Source organism: Opisthocomus hoazin, chromosome 15 (assembly GCF_030867145.1).
Source record: "Opisthocomus hoazin isolate bOpiHoa1 chromosome 15, bOpiHoa1.hap1, whole genome shotgun sequence".
Taxonomy (NCBI): domain Eukaryota; kingdom Metazoa; phylum Chordata; class Aves; order Opisthocomiformes; family Opisthocomidae; genus Opisthocomus; species Opisthocomus hoazin.
The window spans coordinates 8,175,610-8,184,817 of NC_134428.1; positions in this window are offsets into that span (position 1 = coordinate 8,175,610).

Sequence of the window (9,208 nt, forward strand, 5' to 3'; positions counted from 1 at the left end):
GGAGAGGGTTTACTTAAAACTGATGGACTTACAGTTAGATAGGGCTACGCACGTGTGAAGTGGGTGGTCATGTTTTTACAGTAAAAATACAATTTACTATGGCAACCTTTTTTTCTTGGCAAGAAAAAGGTGGCTTATTCATTAAAATACTTGTTAGAGGTAATAATTTGGGGGAGCCTTTGAGAAAAGGAAGGAATGGCAGTAAGTTCAATACTCTGATGTTTCAACTGACAGCCAGAGAAGCTTTAGTCTTGACAAAACATAAATAAAGTGTAAATGATATTTACTACAGGCTAGGTTCTGTCCTCAGTAAAACCAGTAGATTCTTACTGTCTCCAAAAGGTAGAAGAGAAATGTGTAAAACTATCTGAGACCTGAGATTCAGCATTTACAGAAGAAAGTACATTTTTATGTAAACAAATGATCGCTGCAATAGCTGCACAGCTTTAAAAACTGAAAGCTCAATTTTACAAATTTAAATAATGAGACCCAGGATAACTGAAGCTCTATACAAAATTGGTGGCAAGCTAGAGAGGTAAACTTGGAAGAGCCTAGCTGCTTGTCTTATTTTCTGTGCTTTACAGTGTGCTAGTGCTGCTTCTTCTATGAAGAATAATAACGCTGTAGTTTTAAAGAGAGGCTGACTTGCCCAAACTATATGTATACAGAAAAACCTCAGAAGGCAGGCAACATTTCTTTCTAAAATAGCTTCCAACAAAGACTTAGCATAATTATACATGCTCCAGACTGAGGTTTGGAAGAATGTTAACTCTCCTGTCAATTTAAAACCTCCTTTAGTATACAGCCAGTGGGTGGGGTGCCACATTTTAGAGTGCAGCATTCAAGTTAAAAACCCAACCATCTAAGGTTTGAGTCATACAGCATACGAGCTCAAAAGTCAAATTTTGTGGAAGCACAAGTGGTTAGAAACACAAAAATGGCTTTATAAAACAGATTAAAAGAGCATGAAATAAATTAAAAGTTGAGTAGCGCAAAGGTATGAGAAACAGCAGGACTCTGCCTGCTGTAGCAACTTCAACTTTGATGGCAGTGCAATTCTGTTGCAATCGCAGTTGTTTCCTAAAAGCAGTCCTCCATTACTTCACCTATCCTGTATCCTGCCCTCTCATGCCCAGGTGGACTCAGATTGTTGTGAAAGGTCTTGCTGCTCCACCAGTGCCATTATTTGCAATGGCCACTGTAAATTGCTTATTCGTCTGGATTTTCTTCCATACGTCAAAATTAGAGCTCTGTGAAACTAAGTATATTGTGTCAGTCCACTGTCATGGAACTCTTATCGCTTCTGAAATTGCATGTATTTATAGCAGCAATTCGTGTATGCCTAGATGCTTACAGTACAGCTCACCGCAAGAAGTTATGTCAGCACTACCAAATTAGGCAGCAGTAGCGCAGTAGCTTACATCTGCTTCCCCAAATTCTCCAGCAGTATGCGTGCTGGGGAACACTGACTCTTTCAGGTAAGAAGAAAATGTGGTAACCTTATTTTCCAGTTATTAATTTCTTCAGAATAATCCCCTGTGGAATCACTGACTTCGAATGACTGTGTTATTTATACAGCACCTTTAGTGGTGAATAAATTAAATCCCTGAGATTTTATAATTTGTAGAGTTATACCGGCTTGAATACCAATACGCTGGACAGAGGGATGCAATGTATGATTCTTTAAAGAAAATACTTTCTTAGGGTGTCTATGGCAGCATTCATAGAATCACAGACTGGTTTGGTTGGAAGGGACCTTGTAGCCCATCTCATTCCAGCCCCCCTGCCCAGGGCAGGGACCCCTTCCACCTGACCAGGCTGCTCCCAGCCCCATCCAAAGCATTCTCATGCTTTTCTGCTCCACTTCTGAGATTTCCTTCAAATGCCAATCTGTCTAGTTTGAGAAACAGCAATTAAAATATAGTTTTGCAACATTTCTCTTTTGATAGAATCCCAGTTATGAAGTATTCTGGGTTTCTTTTTTCTAATCTGAAGCAAAGAATCTGCTTCTCCATAGAAAAGAGAGGTGAAAGGAAGATGTACAAGTTTCTAATATCTAGTTTTGAAACATTTTTGAAGTTTCAGTTCCTGGCTAGATCACTTTGTGAAATGACTGTTGATGACCACTGATCTAGACGTTGCCAAAATATTCCTGTATCCATTTATAATTCTTAATACACAGCAGCATTATTTATCGGTAATTTCTGCAGTTTGAAAAAAAAAGCTGTATTTATTTCTCTTTTTTGTACTTTAAGACAGCTTGTTGCTCAAGAAAAGTCAAGAATTGAAATTAAGATTGCCAGGAAGGAATAAAATGTGAATTCTACAAGCAAATTTCATCTGGAAAGTAGAGGGGCGTGGGGAAGAGGAGGGGGTGGGAAGACTCTTCTCTCCCCTGCCCTCTGAAATAGTTGTATTTCAAATCCTGTATTTCAGTAGTGATTGCACTACTGAAATACAGCACATGGAAAAGCCTCTTATCAGTTTGATGCTCAGCAATATAAAAACAGGAACAAGCAGAAATTAGCTAGATTGCATGCATTGGCTAACTTCATTCTCCTTTTTCTGTCAAAAGTATTTTCTTTGAAAGAAGCTAGTCCAGTCTGGTCACGCCCCATTTCAAGTTTTATTTCAATTCAGGTCACGCCCCATTTCAAGTTTTATTTCAATTCAGTCAGAGTTTTCCAGTGTGTATGTAAAACTGTTGGTTTTGTAATGTGGCTTTTGTTTCACTACAGTTTAGGAGGTAGCTTATTAAAGTGATGTTGTTTTTCAGTATATTCTCTGACGTGAAGTAGAATGATACAAAACAACAAGTAAACACTGCTGTGAGGGACTTCAAACTCCAGTTCCTCAGAATGTGTCACAGGTAGACCTGAAGAATTCCTTAAGAAAGTTTTTATACTCGGCCAGCTTGAAAACACTTTGCCATTTTTATTAGTGCTCATAAACCTGAGGTCTGGGTGACTGCTTGACCTTTTGGAATGACAGTGAAGATCAGCTGATGAGTAACTGCGTACACTGTTTGCAGGAACTCAGGTGCTGGTCTGTAAATGAGCACTGTGATGGCTGCTCCTCCATCTGCAGGGCCTGAGCTTCCTCTGTAGTATATGGAGAGAGTGAAGAATTTGGGAGAGCCGGTATGATGGCTGGGGACTCTGCTTTAGCCATGTGGATGTGATTAAGCAAGGCAGAGAACTGTAACATTTAGCCATTTTGACCTAAGGCGGCAGGGAAGCAGGTGCAGTGCTGATGTGTTAACAGCTTTCAGGATAGAGACACAGTTCAGAGGCTTTGAAGATATTTAACCTACTTAGCTCACCTATGAAAAGGATAATCTGATTGCCAGCTTAAAAAGGTTTGTAAGCAATTACTGCCTCTACTCTTTTTGTTGAAATTATGAAAAGAATTAGTGTGTGTCTTATTTAGTGACAGAGACAGAAACATACACCAGTGACACTCTAGCTTGTCATTAGGATACCTGACTGCAAAAAGAGAGAATCTGGCTTGATCCCTGCTTGTTCATGCAAAGGTCCCCTGCAAAGCCTTCTTCAGAGAGATCACTCCTCCTAAGAACAATCTACCTGGCAAAGTGTGTCTCCACGTCAGCGTTTCAGTGTGGCTCAGGAGTGAGCCAAAGTGATTGTCCCTACACACTGTGCTTTGGCTCATGTTATAGAGTCCTCTCAGACTCACGTGACCTGGATTCCTTTCAGATAAAATGAGACAGGAAGGTGTGCACCAACCACCACGTTCAACCCATGTGTTCAGACTAGAGCTATTCCAAAGTAAAACCCTTGAAATGTGCATTGGTGTGGAGCATCTGACATCCACTCAACTTCTGCTCTACAAATGGGCTTCTTTTGGACGAGCCTACTTGCTGAAGTAGACAAGTAGTAAGTAGCAGTTTGAAGTAGTAAGTGCAAAGACTGCAGAGTCTGCACACACCTTGCTCAGTAACTTCCTTGGCTTCTCTTGGACAACTCTGACCAAATGTACGCTCCTAGAATTCATGTTAATTTGGCTTTTACATTATTAAAAGATTGAGACCTTCTAGATCTTGGCAAAGCTGAAAAATAGTTGGTTTTTGCTATTCTGGCAGGGAACCCTCCCTGGGTAGAGCGGTAGTCTTCAGTTCTGCCTGTGTCATTTGCTAAAACATCATTCTTTGAGTTAGATTATAAACCACTGTTTTCCCCTCCCCCATCTTCTTTTTGGGCAGATTTAAACCTCATCTATAACCTGTGATAGAAAAGAGATCAATTCACTTCACCCATGTTCCATCTCTTCAGTTAGAGTAGAATTCTCTAGCATTAAACACCTGTTGTAGCTAACCTCTAAATATAAGGCCAAGCAAGTAAGGACAGGACTACTGGGGTGAAAAACCAAGATACTGAATCTAACAAAAATGTGTAGCTCTAAAGAACAGCTACAACAAGCGTTATACACTGAATAAAACACTTCCTGAGATTCACGCTAACGCTGGATGCAGTGACATTCTCTGTCTTCCAAAGGAAGTAATCAGACACACCTTACATTGCTAAATTAACGAGCGCAGCCAGTTACAGAAAAGAAAATGATAAAATTAAGACCTGATGTAAACAGCTGAAGCTCATGATAATGGGTTAGCTAGTTATAACAGTGATGTAAATATTCTATTAGCAAGCAGGTCAGAAAATAGGTGTAATTTTCCTCAGCTTAATCTCCAATGTCTGTTTATAACACACAAATGAATAAAACAAAAGTACAGAGAAAATGGAATAGAATAATCCAATAAATTAAGCAGGCATAGATTGCTACACTTAAACCTTCTTAACCACAATAAATAATACAAAAAAGATTATTTCTAAAGGACACGAAAAGTTCTGATATTCTTTTCTTTAGGGAAACTAAAAAGACTACCATAATGTTAACAAAAGGAAAATTAAAAGCTTCTCAGAAAGAGTTGAAAAATTAATACCTTCATGATATGTTTTCCCTGAATCCCTGAAGGATCTTGATTTATACAAATCAGTACCTCATTTTTCAAGACACATTCTGCACTCTCAGAAAGCGTCCTTAGCTCACTGGACACAAAGAGAGGTGCTGTGAGAACTGCCCACGGAACTGTCTGAACGCCTGACTGCTCACTACCCTGGCCAAAATCACCTATAATCAGCTGGAATAGGTCAGAGATCATTAAATCAAGAACTGAAACAAGGTATACATGACTCCTATTGAAATACAGCCTCTGTGTCCTGACAGATACATTTGCCTGATTGTAAGAAATTTTGCAAATGTGTGACTCCCTTAAGAAAACAAGTAAAGCAACCTTAAAAGATTTGCAATCTTAACAGTATGCAGTATCAAGGCTCAGTAAGCTGGAAAACTGAAGTTAATCTACTGAGAGCTTACAGAGCAGAACTTTTATTTGTAACACTCTCTCAAATCTATTTACTCTTTAGTATTTATTGTCTGAATTAATACAAAATGCCTTACATCTTCCATTTCATTTTAAAATCACATTCTCAGAGCTCTCTGTGTGGCTCTGCAAATGAATATTGAATTTTCTAGTCCAGCAACAAGTTTTATTTGCCTGTTTTAACATACTTTGGACAACTAACACTTAGGAAGGATATCTTAGGTGGGCACCTTGACTGTAATGATCAAAGATTTAAGTACCGCATTTTTGGGACAGTGTGCTTGAAGAGTTTGGCTAGCTGCTCTAGGGGCACTTTCAGGTATGGCTTCGATGGTTCCAGTTTTGCCACTCTTCCTGTTTAAATGTGTGTGCCAACATCAAGAGATAGTCTAAACTGCAATACCACTGATAGCCTCACCAGCGTGTCTCTTTTTTTCTTCTCCCTCCCTCACCAAAGCGCGGCGGTGCATTTTGATTTGTTTCCAAACATACTAAGAGAGGTCTGAGTAACTTAGATACCTTAGGGAGTAACGGGGAAAAAACCCTAGATCCATCCCCCACCTGCTCGTTATAACCCTTACTACTCTTAAGGGAAGGTTACAGCAGAGACTGGCACTTCCGCCCCCCCCCCCTTATTTTATGGCTAACAGAAGATCTCTCACAGGTCACCCATTTTGAATAAACGGTTATCTTTCCTGTTTGCATCCTCATTAGACCAGTCATCCATAACTTCGTCACACTGCAACGTATTTTACTCATGATTATCCTCAGAGGCTATTCAGAGGCCAGAAGCTCAGGATGGTGGCTGGCATTAACAAATTTCAACTAGCGCCACTTAACACAGTTGTTTTCCGTGTGCTAAAATATTGCACTGAAATTGCTTGACTTTTTTTAAATTCAAGAAGTCCTTTCTAATTTTGAACCCTTCAACCCAAAAGAATTTGCTGGATTCGGGTCAGACATGAACTTGTGGCTACCCACGAAGACCCGCTCCCACAAACTGTGGGCCCGGCCACCGCCCCAGCAAGGGCAGGAGTGGGACCTGTGCCCTCTGCCAGCCTGCTGGATCGCGGCCCCGCGACTGCGCAAGGTTCGTCTGAGACTCAGGAAAACAACCGACAAGTTGCAGCGAGGCATTACGGAATGACTGCTTACTAGCTTTTAGATTTTACTGTGGATTACAATTGAGACATTGAAACAAAAACAAGATACTCTCCATTCTACACTAATACTTAATTTTTATGCATAGGATATGACTGATGGATTTCTACACTAACTCCTCTGCAAAACCCCCCCGCAGTGGCATATGGAGGAGAATGGAAAAAAAAAAAAGAAAAAAGTAAAACTCGTGGGTTGAGACAGTTAAATAAAAGACAGTTTAAATAAAAGACAGTAAAGACAATTTAACAGGAAAGCAAAGGAAGAGAAAATAATAACATATACAGAACAGGTGATGCCCAAAGGCAATTGCTCACCACCCGCTAAGCGATACCCAGCCCGTCCCCCTGCCAGCTCCCCCCGCTTTCTGTACCGCACCTGATGTCACACAGCATGGGGTACCCCTGGGGTCGGCTGTCCCGGCTGTGCCCCCCCACTGTGTCCCCCCAGCTTCCTGTGCGCCTCGCAGCAGGAGAAGCTGGAAAGTCCAGACTGCCTAGCAACAACTAAAGACATCAGTATGATAGCAATCATCCCAAATCCAAAACGCAGCACTACACCAGCTACCAGAAAGAAAATTGATACAGAGACAGTTAAGAAACAATAAACAAAACAGCCAAAAAACCCTACCAATAACATTTTTATTTCTACAGAGGTAAGTGCTGTCCAGTACAGGATAATCTGTTCTTGCATGACTTTCAAAAAAGAGTATAGACTGATATAGTTGCTGTTTTTAGAAAAAAAAAAGTTAATCTCATTTTCAAGGGTAAAGCCCATAATTTGACCAGTAACTGCTGGAAATGACAATGTACAATTTCATCAGCATTTGCAAAGGAAAAGCTTTTGCTGTTTCAGTAACACAGTGAATCAGGGTTTTCACCAGCATGATGGCACAGTGAGTATCACTCACATGCAATACTCCGTGTTTTACCACGGAGATATTAATAATCCATCACTACCAACAAAAAAGCACACGCAAAACCTAACTCTGGCAGCACCTTTCGTGGGAGTCCTCCTTCATACGCTGGCCAGCTACAACAATGTGCAACAGGTCGTCCTATTTTGGTCAGAGCAGGGCTCACGCACCCCTGGGTATCCTAAGCAAAAAGAGGGGTGTCAAGCAGTGGCAGCAAACAGAAAAATAATAGTGTGGGCATCCCAGAAAAAAAAGCAAAAACTCCACCAACTGCACACTGACTTTTAGAATGGCTTATGTTAAACCAGATTTAATCTACACATGACTGATTAAAATAAAGGGCATTATTTTGATTAAGTCACTTGCTTTTCGAAGGGAAGTGTTCTTAATCTAATTTAGTTCGGTTTAATTCTGCAGGTTTCTCTTCTCATAAAGCTATACTATGGCTTAACTCTTTCAGTCGGGTTAATCCAGGTCAATACTCCTGAGCACGCCTTCACCGCAGGAGTTCTGCATTTCAGACTGGTTTTGTATAAAGCCCTGTCTCGGTGAAGTATTTATAGAACTTACGTGTACATTCTTTGTTACTGTATATTTCCTTTGGTAGTAGCTAAAACATACATTCACGTCTGACCAAAGCCGACTGTTTTTACCAATGTTAAAAAAAAATATATTTTTTGAAATTTCTTGGTCTAATTATTCAGGAAGAAGTATTTTTTTTCCTTCCCAAAATACAGGTGGCGTTGCAATAACCATATATTCCATATGTAGTTACATTCCATAAACACTGTTCAGGGAAAGAGCGCGATGTCATCATACATATATGTGTGCATGTATCTATATATGAGATAGAATACTGGGTCTGGGAAAGAATCAAGGACTCTGTCAGAACAGCAAAACCAAAACAGTTTTGAAGTGAACACATTCCCAGAATTATCTCTACATATAAATAACTTCTTTATGTCAAAAATTCCAGCGAATTGTAGTACTAATGTCAGAAGGTGTTGCATGATAAGGACTTCTCATGCTGCAAAGGAATGCGCTGAAAAAAAATTGTTTTCCACTCATCTAAAACTCTCACTCACAGCTATTTAACCCTCCTGGTCAGTGAGCAGATGATAACAAATGTGGGTTCCAAAGCAATTTACTTTGGAATTTACTTTGGAACACTTGAGTTATAATAACCAACAATTTACTTTGGAACATCTGAATTATAAAAATCACACTGGTTTTGTTTCGTTTCCTCTCCAAAATTCTTTTTAGAGTTCAAGAGTAGTCCTTTTGCTTATTTTGTTTTATAAGCTTATCGTGGAGAAAAAAAATGTTTAAAAAGCTGGCCATGTTTTTGAAAAAGGCAGCTGCATAAATGCCTTCATTTCCACTTTCTTCAAGCACCAACTCTTCCTCAGCTCAAAGTATCACTTGACTTAAACAACGGAATTCACAAGGGGTTTTTTAACTACTTGATCATAAATCTTAAAATATTATCATATTTAACAAGGAACACTACTTGCAAAGCAGTGGAAATGACAGAATGCGTATTTTCCTCTGTCTTAATAACTGCTATTTAAAAAAGCCCAACTACAATTGTGTCTTTTTTCGGCTGTAGTTTGGCCGACTCCAAAGACAGACAGAAAGGTCACAAGCTTGGAAGACACAACGAACCGGTGGCAGAGCATCAAGGGCGTATTTCAGTGACTAAATCCTGGAGTGGTTTGGGTGTTTTTGGAACG